This window comes from Leptodactylus fuscus, unplaced genomic scaffold (genome assembly GCF_031893055.1).
Source record: "Leptodactylus fuscus isolate aLepFus1 unplaced genomic scaffold, aLepFus1.hap2 HAP2_SCAFFOLD_88, whole genome shotgun sequence".
NCBI classification, from domain to species: Eukaryota; Metazoa; Chordata; class Amphibia; order Anura; family Leptodactylidae; genus Leptodactylus; species Leptodactylus fuscus.
This window is the reverse complement of record NW_027440926.1, coordinates 107,715-123,791: the sequence shown is the minus strand read 5'-3', so window position 1 is coordinate 123,791 and position 16,077 is coordinate 107,715. Positions and strand designations below refer to the sequence as shown.

At 44.3% G+C, this 16,077-nt stretch overlaps 1 protein-coding gene across 4 annotated transcripts in view; it reads left to right on the top strand.

The window, feature by feature from the left end:
• Positions 1-3,011: 3,011 nt before the first annotated feature.
• Positions 3,012-16,077, top strand: part of LOC142188967 (putative HIT-like protein Synpcc7942_1390) — a 36,896-nt gene continuing 23,830 nt past the window's right edge. Inside the window, exon 1 of one of the 4 annotated variants that reach the window (XM_075262077.1) lies at positions 3,012-3,067. The gene's annotated coding sequence lies outside the window, so the exon portion shown is untranslated. Of the gene's footprint in view, positions 3,072-16,077 lie in introns of all 4 variants that reach the window. The other 3 variants (XM_075262078.1, XM_075262079.1, XM_075262080.1) reach the window with 3 other exon arrangements.

The following is a 16,077-nucleotide window of genomic DNA, read 5'->3' as shown; positions in this document are numbered from 1 at the left end:
GTGTGTGTGTGTGTCTCTCTGGGTGACATCTTGTGTGTGTGTGTCTCTCTGGGTGACATCTTGTGTGTGTGTCTCTCTGGGTGACATCTTGTGTGTGTGTCTCTCTGGGTGACATCTTGTGTGTGTGTGTGTCTCTCTGGGTGACATCTTGTGTGTGTGTGTGTCTCTCTCTGGGTGACATCTTGTGTGTGTGTGTCTCTCTCTGGGTGACATCTTGTGTGTGTGTCTCTCTGGGTGACATCTTGTGTGTGTGTCTCTCTGGGTGACATCTTGTGTGTGTGTCTCTCTGGGTGACATCTTGTGTGTGTGTCTCTGGCTGACATCGTGTGTGTGTCTCTGGCTGACATCGTGTGTGTGTCTCTGGCTGACATCTTGTGTGTGTCTCTCTGGCTGACATCTTGTGTGTCTCTCTCTGGGTGACATCTTGTGTGTGTGTCTCTCTGGGTGACATCTTGTGTGTGTGTGTCTCTGGCTGACATCGTGTGTGTGTCTCTGGCTGACATCTTGTGTGTCTCTGGGTGACATCTTGTGTGTCTCTCTCTGGGTGACATCTTGTGTGTGTGTCTCTCTGGGTGACATCTTGTGTGTGTGTCTCTCTGGGTGACATCTTGTGTGTGTGTCTCTGGCTGACATCGTGTGTGTGTCTCTGGCTGACATCGTGTGTGTGTCTCTGGCTGACATCTTGTGTGTCTCTGGGTGACATCTTGTGTGTGTCTCTCTGGCTGACATCTTGTGTGTGTCTCTCTGGCTGACATCTTGTGTGTGTCTCTCTGGCTGACATCTTGTGTGTGTCTCTCTGGGTGACATCTTGTGTGTCTCTCTCTGGGTGACATCTTGTGTGTCTCTCTCTGGGTGACATCTTGTGTGTCTCTCTCTGGGTGACATCTTGTGCGTCTCTCTCTGGGTGACATCTTGTGTCTCTCTGGCTGACATCTTGTGTGTGTGTCTCTCTCTGGCTGACATCTTGTGTGTGTCTCTGGGTGACATCTTGTGTGTGTGTCTCTCTCTGGGTGACATTTTGTGTGTGTCTCTCTCTGGGTGACATCTTGTGTGTGTTTCTCTCTGGGTGACATCTTGTGTGTGTCTGGGTGACATCTTGTGTGTCTCTCTGGGTGACATCTTGTGTGTGTTTCTCTCTGGGTGACATCTTGTGTCTCTCTCTGGCTGACATCTTGTGTGTGTCTCTGGGTGACATCTTGTGTGTGTCTCTGGGTGACATCTTGTGTGTGTCTCTCTCTGGGTGACATTTTGTGTGTGTATCTCTGGGTGACATCTTATCTCTCTGGGTGACATCTTGTGTGTGTATCTCTGGGTGACATCTTGTGTGTGTTTCTCTCTGGGTGACATCTTGTGTCTCTCTCTGGCTGACATCTTGTGTGTGTCTCTGGGTGACATCTTGTCTCTCTGGGTGACATCTTGTGTGTGTCTCTGGGTGACATCTTGTGTGTGTCTCTCTGGGTGACATCTTGTGTGTGTTTCTCTCTGGGTGACATCTTGTGTGTGTCTGGGTGACATCTTGTGTGTCTCTCTGGGTGACATCTTGTGTCTCTCTCTGGCTGACATCTTCTGTGTGTCTCTGGGTGACATCTTGTCTCTCTGGGTGACATCTTGTGTGTGTCTCTGGGTGACATCTTGTGTGTGTGTCTCTCTCTGGGTGACATTTTGTGCGTGTATCTCTGGGTGACATCTTGTGTGTGTCTCTGGGTGACATCTTGTCTCTCTGGGTGACATCTTGTGTGTGTATCTCTGGATGACATCTTGTGTGTTTCTCTCTGGGTGACATCTTGTGTCTCTCTCTGGCTGACATCTTGTGTGTGTCTCTGGGTGACATCTTGTCTCTCTGGGTGACATCTTGTGTGTGTCTCTCTCTGGGTGACATCTTGTGTGTGTTTCTCTCTGGGTGACATCTTGTGTGTGTCTGGGTGACATCTTGTGTGTCTCTCTGGGTGACATCTTGTGTGTGTTTCTCTCTGGGTGACATCTTGTGTCTCTCTCTGGCTGACATCTTGTGTGTGTCTCTGGGTGACATCTTGTCTCTCTGGGTGACATCTTGTGTGTGTCTCTCTCTGGGTGACATCTTGTGTGTGTCTCTCTCTGGGTGACATCTTGTGTGTCTCTGGCTGACATCTTGTGTGTGTCTCTGGGTGACATCTTGTGTGTGTCTCTCTCTGGGTGACATCTTGTGTGTGTGTGTCTCTCTCTGGGTGACATTTTGTGTGTGTATCTCTGGGTGACATCTTGTGTGTGTTTCTCTCTGGGTGACATCTTGCGTGTGTCTGGCTGACATCTTGTGTGTCTCTCTCTGGGTGACATCTTGTGTCTCTCTCTGGCTGACATCTTGTGTGTGTCTCTGGGTGACATCGTGTGTGTGTGTCTCTCTCTGGGTGACATCTTGTGTCTCTCTCTGGCTGACATCTTGTGTGTGTCTCTGGGTGACATTTTGTGTGTGTCTCTCTGGGTGACATCTTGTCTCTCTGGCTGACATCTTGTGTGTGTCTCTGGGTGACATCTTGTGTGTGTCTCTCTCTGGGTGACATCTTGCGTGTGTCTGGCTGACATCTTGTGTGTCTCTCTCTGGGTGACATCTTGTGTCTCTCTCTGGCTGACATCTTGTGTGTGTCTCTGGGTGACATCGTGTGTGTGTGTCTCTCTCTGGGTGACATCTTGTGTCTCTCTCTGGCTGACATCTTGTGTGTGTCTCTGGGTGACATTTTGTGTGTGTCTCTCTGGGTGACATCTTGTCTCTCTCTGGGTGACATCTTGTGTGTGTCTCTGGGTGACATTTTGTGTGTGTCTCTCTGGGTGACATCTTGTCTCTCTGGCTGACATCTTGTGTGTGTCTCTGGGTGACATCTTGGCTGACCAAAACCCTCATAGATAAAACCAACATCTCCTGGCACACAAAGGGTTAGCGGTTGCAGCTGATGAATCACGTGTGCAATAAGGGAGGAGACTGCGGAGGATTAGAAGTCACGTGACGAGCTAAGCACGCCCACAGTTCTATCAGAAAGGAAAGGCGGTGCGGAGACCTCGTGACAGGGGCGTGGCCTGGAGCCGGAAGTCTGAGGTCCGTAAGTTCTATCGACCCCCGTGCCCTTCTGATTGTGTCCTCTGTATGTGATATATAGCCTGTGCCCCCCCCCCCCCGAATATACACACATCATATATAGTCTGTGCTCCCCCCTCAGTATACACACATCATATATAGTCTGTGCCCCCCCCCGGAATATACACACATTATATATTATATATAGCCTGTGCCCCCCCCCCCCCCCGAATATACACACATCATATATAGCCTGTGCTCCCCCAGTATACACACATTATATATTATATATAGCCTGTGCCCCCCCCCCCCCCGAATATACACACATCATATATAGCCTGTGCTCCCCCAGTATACACACATTATATATTATATATAGCCTGTGCCCCCCCCCCCCCCCCGGAATATACACACATTATATATAGCCTGTGCTCCCCCGCCCGAGTATACACACCTTATATATTATATATAGCCTGTGCCCCCCCCCTCAGTATACACACCGTATATATTATATATAGCCTGTGCCCCCCCCCTCAGTATACACACCGTATATATTATATATAGCCTGTGCCCCCCCCTCAGTATACACACCGTATATATTATATATAGCCTGTGCCCCCCCAGTATACACACATTATATATTAAATATAGCCTGTGCCCCCCCTGAGTATACACACATTATATATTATATATAGCCTGTGCCCCCCCCGAGTATACAGACCTTATATATTATATATAGCCTGTGCCCCCCCAGTATACACACCTTATATATTATATATAGCCTGTGCCCCCCCCCTCAGTATACACACATCATATATAGTCTGTGCCCCCCCCCTCAGTATACACACATTATATATTATATATAGCCTGTGCCCCCTCCCTCAGTATACACACATCATATATAGTCTGTGCCCCCCCCCCTCAGTATACACACATTATATATTATATATAGCTTGTGCCCCCTCCCTCAGTATACACACATTATATATTATATATAGCCTGTGCCCCCCCTCAGTATACACACATTATATATAGCCTGTGCCCCCCCCTCAGTATACACATATTATATATAGCCTGTGCCCCCCCCTGAGTATACACACCTTATATATTATATATAGCCTGTGCCCCCCCTGAGTATACACACCTTATATATTATATATAGCCTGTGCCCCCCCCCGAGTATACACACATTATATATAGCCTGTGCTCCCCCGCCCGAGTATACACACATTATATATTATATATAGCCTGTGCCCCCCCCCCAGTATACACACATTATATATAGACTGTGCCCCCCCCAGAGTATACACACATTATATATAGACTGTGCCCCCCCCAGAGTATACACACCTTATATATTATATATAGCCTGTGCTCCCCCCCTGAGTATACACACCTTATATATTATATATAGCCTGTGCCCCCCCTGAGTATACACACCTTATATATTATATATAGCCTGTGCCCCCCCTGAGTATACACACCTTATATATTATATATAGCCTGTGCCCCCCCCTGAGTATACACACCTTATATATTATATATAGCCTGTGCCCCCCCTGAGTATACACACCTTATATATTATATATAGCCTGTGCCCCCCCCCCCCCCGAGTATACACACATCATATATAGTCTGTGCTCCCCCGCCCGAGTATACACACCTTATATTATATATAGCCTGTGCCCCCTCCCTCAGTATACACACATTATATATAGCCTGTGCCCCCCCCTCAGTATACACACATTATATATAGCCTGTGCTCCCCCCCTGAGTATACACACCTTATATATTATATATAGCCTGTGCTCCCCCCCTGAGTATACACACCTTATATATTATATATAGCCTGTGCTCCCCCCCTGAGTATACACACCTTATATATTATATATAGCCTGTGCCCCCCCCTGAGTATACACACCTTATATATTATATATAGCCTGTGCCCCCCCCTGAGTATACACACCTTATATATTATATATAGTCTGTGCCCCCCCTGAGTATACACACCTTATATATTATATATAGCCTGTGCCCCCCCGAGTATACACACCTTATATATTATATATAGTTTGTGCCCCCCCTGAGTATACACACCTTATATATTATATATAGCCTGTGCCCCCCCTGAGTATACACACCTTATATATTATATATAGCCTGTGCCCCCCCTGAGTATACACACCTTATATATTATATATAGTCTGTGCCCCCCCCTCAGTATACACACCTTATATATTATATATAGCCTGTGCCCCCCCTGAGTATACACACCTTATATATTATATATAGCCTGTGCCCCCCCTGAGTATACACACCTTATATATTATATATAGCCTGTGCCCCCCCCCTGAGTATACACACCTTATATATTATATATAGCCTGTGCCCCCCCCTCAGTATACACACATTATATATAGCCTGTGCCCCCCCTGAGTATACACACCTTATATATTATATATAGCCTGTGCCCCCCCCTGAGTATACACACCTTATATATTATATATAGCCTGTGCCCCCCCCTCAGTATACACACATTATATATAGCCTGTGCCCCCCCCGAGTATACACACCTTATATATTATATATAGTCTGTGCCCCCCCTGAGTATACACACCTTATATATTATATATAGCCTGTGCCCCCCCCCCCTGAGTATACACACCTTATATATTATATATAGCCTGTGCCCCCCCCCTGAGTATACACACCTTATATATTATATATAGCCTGTGCCCCCCCCCTGAGTATACACACCTTATATATTATATATAGCCTGTGCCCCCCCCCTGAGTATACACACCTTATATATTATATATAGTCTGTGCCCCCCCTGAGTATACACACCTTATATATTATATATAGCCTGTGCCCCCCCCCTGAGTATACACACCTTATATATTATATATAGCCTGTGCCCCCCCCTGAGTATACACACCTTATATATTATATATAGCCTGTGCCCCCTCCCTCAGTATACACACATTATATATAGCCTGTGCCCCCCCCTCAGTATACACACCTTATATATTATATATAGCCTGTGCCCCCCCTCAGTATACACACCTTATATATTATATATAGCCTGTGCCCCCTCCCTCAGTATACACACATTATATATAGCCTGTGCCCCCCCCTGAGTATACACACCTTATATATTATATATAGCCTGTGCCCCCCCCCCTCAGTATACACACATTATATATAGCCTGTGCCCCCCCCTCAGTATACACACCTTATATATTATATATAGCCTGTGCCCCCCCCCCGAGTATACACACCTTATATATTATATATAGCCTGTGCTCCCCCCCTCAGTATACACACCTTATATATTATATATCGCCTGTGCCCCCCCTGAGTATACACACCTTATATATTATATATCGCCTGTGCCCCCCCTGAGTATACACACCTTATATATTATATATAGCCTGTGCCCCCCCTGAGTATACACACCTTATATATTATATATAGCCTGTGCCCCCTCCCTCAGTATACACACATTATATGTAGCCTGTGCCCCCCCCCTCAGTATACACACATTATATATAGCCTGTGCCCCCTCCCCCAGTATACACACCTTATATATTATATATAGCCTGTGCCCCCCCTGAGTATACACACCTTATATATTATATATAGCCTGTGCCCCCCCCTGAGTATACACACCTTATATATTATATATAGCCTGTGCCCCCCCTGAGTATACACACCTTATATATTATATATAGCCTGTGCCCCCCCAGTATACACACCTTATATATTATATATAGCCTGTGCCCCCCCCCTGAGTATACACACCTTATATATTATATATAGTCTGTGCTCCCCCGCCCGAGTATACACACCTTATATATTATATATAGCCTGTGCCCCCCCTGAGTATACACACCTTATATATTATATATAGCCTGTGCCCCCCCTGAGTATACACACCTTATATATTATATATAGCCTGTGCCCCCCCTGAGTATACACACCTTATATATTATATATAGCCTGTGCCCCCCCCCAGTATACACACCTTATATATTATATATAGCCTGTGCCCCCCCCTGAGTATACACACCTTATATATTATATATAGCCTGTGCCCCCCCCTGAGTATACACACCTTATATATTATATATAGCCTGTGCCCCCCCTGAGTATACACACCTTATATATTATATATAGCCTGTGCCCCCCCCCCCCGAGTATACACACATCATATATAGTCTGTGCTCCCCCGCCCGAGTATACACACCTTATATATTATATATAGCCTGTGCCCCCTCCCTCAGTATACACACATTATATATAGCCTGTGCCCCCCCCTCAGTATACACACCTTATATATTATATATAGCCTGTGCCCCCCCTCAGTATACACACATTATACATTATATATAGCCTGTGCTCCCCCCTGAGTATACACACCTTATATATTATATATAGCCTGTGCCCCCCCCTGAGTATACACACCTTATATATTATATATAGTCTGTGCCCCCCCTGAGTATACACACCTTATATATTATATATAGCCTGTGCCCCCCGAGTATACACACCTTATATATTATATATAGCCTGTTCCCCCCCTGAGTATACACACATTATATATTATATATAGCATGTGCCCCCCCTGAGTATACACACCTTATATATTATATATAGCCTGTGCCCCCCCCCAGTATACACACATTATATATAGCCTGTGCCCCCCCCTGAGTATACACACCTTATATATTATATATAGCCTGTGCCCCCCCCTGAGTATACACACCTTATATATTATATATAGCCTGTCCCCCCCCCCCCGAGTATACACACATCATATATAGTCTGTGCTCCCCCGCCCGAGTATACACACCTTATATATTATATATAGCCTGTGCCCCCTCCCTCAGTATACACACATTATATATAGCCTGTGCCCCCCCCTCAGTATACACACATTATATATAGCCTGTGCCCCCCCCTCAGTATACACACATTATATATAGCCTGTGCCCCCCCCTCAGTATACACACATTATATATAGCCTGTGCTCCCCCCCTGAGTATACACACCTTATATATTATATATAGCCTGTGCCCCCCCCCTCAGTATACACACATTATATGTAGCCTGTGCTCCCCCCCTCAGTATACACACCTTATATATTATATATAGCCTGTGCCCCCCCCTGAGTATACACACCTTATATATTATATATAGCCTGTGCCCCCCCTGAGTATACACACCTTATATATTATATATAGCCTGTGCCCCCCCTGAGTATACACACCTTATATATTATATATAGCCTGTGCCCCCCCTCAGTATACACACATTATATATAGCCTGTGCTCCCCCTGAGTATACACACCTTATATATTATATATAGCCTGTGCCCCCCCTGAGTATACACACCTTATATATTATATATAGCCTGTGCCCCCCCCAGTATACACACATTATATATAGCCTGTGCCCCCCCTGAGTATACACACCTTATATATTATATATAGCCTGTGCCCCCCCCTGAGTATACACACCTTATATATTATATATAGCCTGTGCCCCCCCCCCCCGAGTATACACACATCATATATAGTCTGTGCTCCCCCGCCCGAGTATACACACCTTATATATTATATATAGCCTGTGCCCCCTCCCTCAGTATACACACATTATATATAGCCTGTGCCCCCCCTCAGTATACACACATTATATATAGCCTGTACTCCCCCCCTGAGTATACACACCTTATATATTATATATAGCCTGTGCCCACCCCCTCAGTATACACACATTATATATAGCCTGTGCCCCCCGAGTATACACACCTTATATATTATATATAGCCTGTGCCCCCCCTGAGTATACACACCTTATATATTATATATAGCCTGTGCCCCCCCTGAGTATACACACCTTATATATTATATATAGCCTGTGCCCCCCCTGAGTATACACACCTTATATATTATATATAGCCTGTGCCCCCCCCCTGAGTATACACACCTTATATATTATATATAGCCTGTGCCCCCCCCTGAGTATACACACCTTATATATTATATATAGCCTGTGCCCCCTCCCTCAGTATACACACATTATATATAGCCTGTGCCCCCCCCCTCAGTATACACATATTATATATAGCCTGTGCTCCCCCCCGAGTATACACACCTTATATATTATATATAGCCTGTGCCCCCCCTCAGTATACACACATTATACATTATATATAGCCTGTGCTCCCCCCCTGAGTATACACACCTTATATATTATATATAGCCTGTGCCCCCCCCTCAGTATACACACCTTATATATTATATATAGCCTGTGCCCCCCCTCAGTATACACACCTTATATATTATATATAGCCTGTGTCCCCCCCTCAGTATACACACCTTATATATTATATATAGCCTGTGCCCCCCCCTCAGTATACACACCTTATATATTATATATAGCCTGTGCCCCCCCTCAGTATACACACATTATACATTATATATAGCCTGTGCTCCCCCCCTGAGTATACACACCTTATATATTATATATAGCCTGTGCCCCCCCTCAGTATACACACCTTATATATTATATATAGCCTGTGCCCCCCCCTCAGTATACACACCTTATATATTATATATAGCCTGTGCTCCCCCCTGAGTATACACACATTATATATAGCCTGTGCTCCCCCCACCTGAGTATACACACCTTATATATTATATATAGCCTGTGCCCCCCCCTGAGTATACACACCTTATATATTATATATAGCCTGTGCCCCCCCCTGAGTATACACACCTTATATATTATATATAGCCTGTGCCCCCCCCCTCAGTATACACACATTATATATAGCCTGTGCTCCCCCCTGAGTATACACACCTTATATATTATATAGCCTGTGCCCCCCCCCCTGAGTACACACACCTTATATATTATATATAGCCTGTGCCCCCCCTCAGTATACACACATTATATATTATATAGAGCCTGTGCCCCCCCTGAGTATACACACCTTATATATTATATATAGCCTGTGCCCCCCCTCAGTATACGCACCTTATATATTATATATAGCCTGTGCCCCCCCCCGAGTATACACACATTATATATAGTCTGTGCTCCCCCCCCCCGAGTATACACACCTTATATATTATATATAGCCTGTGCCCCCCCTCAGTATACACACCTTATATATTATATATAGCCTGTAGCCCCCCTCAGTATACACACCTTATATATTATATATAGCCTGTGCCCCCCCCCCGAATATACATACCTTATATATTATATATAGCCTGTGCCCCCCTGAGTATACACACCTTATATATAGCTTGTGCCCCCCCTGAGTATACACACATTATATATTATATATAGCCTGTGCCCCCACTCAGTATACACACCTTATATATTATATATAGCCTGTGGCCCCCCCTCAGTATACACACCTTATATATTATATATAGCCTGTGCCCCCCCCGAGTATACATACCTTATATATTATATATAGCCTGTGCCCCCCCTGAGTATACACACCTTATATATTATATATAGCCTGTGCCCCCCCCAGTATACACACCTTATATATTATATATAGCCTGTGCCCCCCCCCCTCAGTATACACACATTATATATAGCCTGTGCTCCCCCCCCTGAGTATACACACCTTATATATTATATATAGCCTGTGCCCCCCCAGTATACACACCTTATATATTATATATAGCCTGTGCCCCCCCTGAGTATACACACCTTGTATATTATATATAGCCTGTGCCCCCCCCGAGTATACACACCTTATATATTATATATAGCCTGTGCCCCCCCTGAGTATACACACCTTATATATTATATATAGCCTGTGCCCCCCCTCAGTATACACACCTTATATATTATATATAGCCTGTGCCCCCCCCCCCCCGAGTATACACACATCATATATAGTCTGTGCTCCCCCGCCCGAGTATACACACCTTATATATTATATATAGCCTGTGCCCCCTCCCTCAGTATACACACATTATATATAGCCTGTGCCCCCCCTCAGTATACACACATTATATATAGCCTGTACTCCCCCCCTGAGTATACACACCTTATATATTATATATAGCCTGTGCCCACCCCCTCAGTATACACACATTATATATAGCCTGTGCCCCCCGAGTATACACACCTTATATATTATATATAGCCTGTGCCCCCCCTGAGTATACACACCTTATATATTATATATAGCCTGTGCCCCCCCTGAGTATACACACCTTATATATTATATATAGCCTGTGCCCCCCCTGAGTATACACACCTTATATATTATATATAGCCTGTGCCCCCCCCCTGAGTATACACACCTTATATATTATATATAGCCTGTGCCCCCCCCTGAGTATACACACCTTATATATTATATATAGCCTGTGCCCCCCCCCCGAGTATACACACATCATATATAGTCTGTGCTCCCCCGCCCGAGTATACACACCTTATATATTATATATAGCCTGTGCCCCCTCCCTCAGTATACACACATTATATATAGCCTGTGCCCCCCCCCTCAGTATACACATATTATATATAGCCTGTGCTCCCCCCCCGAGTATACACACCTTATATATTATATATAGCCTGTGCCCCCCCCTCAGTATACACACCTTATATATTATATATAGCCTGTGCCCCCCCCCTCAGTATACACACCTTATATATTATATATAGCCTGTGCCCCCCCTCAGTATACACACCTTATATATTATATATAGCCTGTGCCCCCCCCCTCAGTATACACCCCTTATATATTATATATAGCCTGTGCCCCCCCCTCAGTATACACACCTTATATATTATATATAGCCTGTGCCCCCCCCTCAGTATACACACATTATACATTATATATAGCCTGTGCTCCCCCCCTGAGTATACACACCTTATATATTATATATAGCCTGTGCCCCCCCCTCAGTATACACACCTTATATATTATATATAGCCTGTGCCCCCCCCTCAGTATACACACCTTATATATTATATATAGCCTGTGCTCCCCCCTGAGTATACACACATTATATATAGCCTGTGCTCCCCCCACCTGAGTATACACACCTTATATATTATATATAGCCTGTGCCCCCCCCTGAGTATACACACCTTATATATTATATATAGCCTGTGCCCCCCCCTGAGTATACACACCTTATATATTATATATAGCCTGTGCCCCCCCTGAGTATACACACCTTATATATTATATATAGCCTGTGCCCCCCCCCTCAGTATACACACATTATATATAGCCTGTGCTCCCCCCTGAGTATACACACCTTATATATTATATAGCCTGTGCCCCCCCCCCTGAGTACACACACCTTATATATTATATATAGCCTGTGCCCCCCCTCAGTATACACACATTATATATTATATAGAGCCTGTGCCCCCCCTGAGTATACACACCTTATATATTATATATAGCCTGTGCCCCCCCTCAGTATACGCACCTTATATATTATATATAGCCTGTGCCCCCCCCCGAGTATACACACATTATATATAGTCTGTGCTCCCCCCCCGAGTATACACACCTTATATATTATATATAGCCTGTGCCCCCCCTCAGTATACACACCTTATATATTATATATAGCCTGTAGCCCCCCTCAGTATACACACCTTATATATTATATATAGCCTGTGCCCCCCCCCCGAATATACATACCTTATATATTATATATAGCCTGTGCCCCCCTGAGTATACACACCTTATATATAGCTTGTGCCCCCCCTGAGTATACACACATTATATATTATATATAGCCTGTGCCCCCACTCAGTATACACACCTTATATATTATATATAGCCTGTGGCCCCCCCTCAGTATACACACCTTATATATTATATATAGCCTGTGCCCCCCCCGAGTATACATACCTTATATATTATATATAGCCTGTGCCCCCCCTGAGTATACACACCTTATATATTATATATAGCCTGTGCCCCCCCCCTCAGTATACACACATTATATATAGCCTGTGCTCCCCCCCCTGAGTATACACACCTTATATATTATATATAGCCTGTGCCCCCCCAGTATACACACCTTATATATTATATATAGCCTGTGCCCCCCCCTGAGTATACACACCTTGTATATTATATATAGCCTGTGCCCCCCCCGAGTATACACACCTTATATATTATATATAGCCTGTGCCCCCCCTGAGTATACACACCTTATATATTATATATAGCCTGTGCCCCCCCTCAGTATACATACCTTATATATTATATATAGCCTGTGCCCCCCCTCAGTATACACACCTTATATATTATATATAGCCTGTGCCCCCCCCGAGTATACATACCTTATATATTATATATAGCCTGTGCCCCCCCCGAGTATACATACCTTATATATTATATATAGCCTGTGCCCCCCCTCAGTATACACACCTTATATATTATATATAGCCTGTGCCCCCCCCGAGTATACATACCTTATATATTATATATAGCCTGTGCCCCCCCCCTGAGTATACACACCTTATATATTATATATAGCCTGTGCCCCCCCTCTGAGTATACACACCTTATATATTATATATAGCCTGTGCCCCCCCTGAGTATACACACCTTATATATAGCCTGTGGCCCCCCCTCAGTATACACACCTTATATATTATATATAGCCTGTGCCCCCCCCCTCCGAGTATACACACCTTATATATTATATATAGCCTGTGCCCCCCCTGAGTATACACACCTTATATATTATATATAGCCTGTGCCCCCCCTGAGTATACATACCTTATATATTATATATAGCCTGTGCCCCCCCCTGAGTATACACACCTTATATATTATATATAGCCTGTGCCCCCCTGAGTATACATACCTTATATATTATATATAGCCTGTGCCCCCCCTGAGTATACACACCTTGTATATTATATATAGCCTGTGCCCCCCCCGAGTATACACACCTTATATATTATATATAGCCTGTGCCCCCCCTGAGTATACACACCTTATATATTATATATAGCCTGTGCCCCCCCTCAGTATACACACCTTATATATTATATATAGCCTGTGCCCCCCCCGAGTATACATACCTTATATATTATATATAGCCTGTGACCCCCCTCAGTATACATACCTTATATATTATATATAGCCTGTGCCCCCCCCCCGAGTATACATACCTTATATATTATATATAGCCTGTGCCCCCCCCTCAGTATACACACCTTATATATTATATATAGCCTGTGCCCCCCCCCGAGTATACATACCTTATATATTATATATAGCCTGTGCCCCCCCCTGAGTATACACACCTTATATATTATATATAGCCTGTGCCCCCCCTCTGAGTATACACACCTTATATATTATATATAGCCTGTGCCCCCCCCTGAGTATACACACCTTATATATAGCCTGTGGCCCCCCTCAGTATACACACCTTATATATTATATATAGCCTGTGCCCCCCCCCTCCGAGTATACACACCTTATATATTATATATAGCCTGTGCCCCCCCCTGAGTATACACACCTTATATATTATATATAGCCTGTGCCCTCCCTGAGTATACATACCTTATATATTATATATAGCCTGTGCCCCCCCCTGAGTATACACACCTTATATATTATATATAGCCTGTGCCCCCCCTGAGTATACATACCTTATATATTATATATAGCCTGTGCCCCCCCTGAGTATACACACCTTATATATTATATATAGCCTGTGCCCCCCCCTGAGTATACACACCTTATATATTATATATAGCCTGTGCCCCCCCTCTGAGTATACACACCTTATATATTATATATAGCCTGTGCCCCCCCCTGAGTATACACACCTTATATATAGCCTGTGGCCCCCCCTCAGTATACACACCTTATATATTATATATAGCCTGTGCCCCCCCCCGAGTATACATACCTTATATATTATATATAGCCTGTGCCCCCCCTGAGTATACACACCTTATTTATTATATATAGCCTGTGCCCCCCCCTCAGTATACACACCTTATATATTATATATAGCCTGTGCCCCCCCCTCAGTATACACACCTTATATATTATATATAGCCTGTGCCCCCCCTGAGTATACATACCTCATATATTATATATAGCCTGTGCCCCCGAGTATACACACCTTATATATTATATATAGCCTGTGCCCCCCCTGAGTATACATACCTTATATATTATATGTCGCCTGTGCTTCTGAGTATACACAGGCTATATATAATATATAAGGTGTGCATACTCGGGGGGGGGGGGGGCACAGGCTATATATAAGGTGTGCCCCCCTGAGTATACACACCCTATATATTATATATAGCCTTTGCCCCCCTGAGTATACACACCCTATATGTGATATATAGCCTGTGCCCCCCCTCAGTATACACACATTATATATAGCCTGTGCCCCCCCTCAGTATACACACCCTATATATTATATATTGCCTGTGCCCCTCCTGAGTACGCACACTCTGTATGTGATTATACAGCCACTATATATGATATATAGTATATACCCCCTGTATGTGCTATATATCTCGTATCCCTCCTGAGTATACATCCCTGTATGTTTTAAATCCTTAGAGTATGCAATATATACCTGTGCCCCTCCTGAATATACACCCCCTATATGCGCTATATACCCTCTTCTCCTCCGGAGTACACACCCTAAATGACATATATAGCCTGCACTCCTCGTGATTATACAGCCACTACATAAGATATATACGCTGTGATCCTCCTCAGTATACACCCCCTATATATTATACCTATTTTTTTCCGCTCCTGAGTATACACACCTATATGTGATATATACCCTCGTAGAGCTCGTGATTTTACAGCTATACCCTATATATGATATATACCCTGTACCACCTCAAACCACCGGTGAGGGTCTGGCTGAAGATATTTGACGCAGTCATCTCCCCGATCCTTCTCTATGGCAGTGAGGTTTGGGGCCCAGCCACCTACCCAGACCAGTCAAAGTGGGATTCCAGCCCAA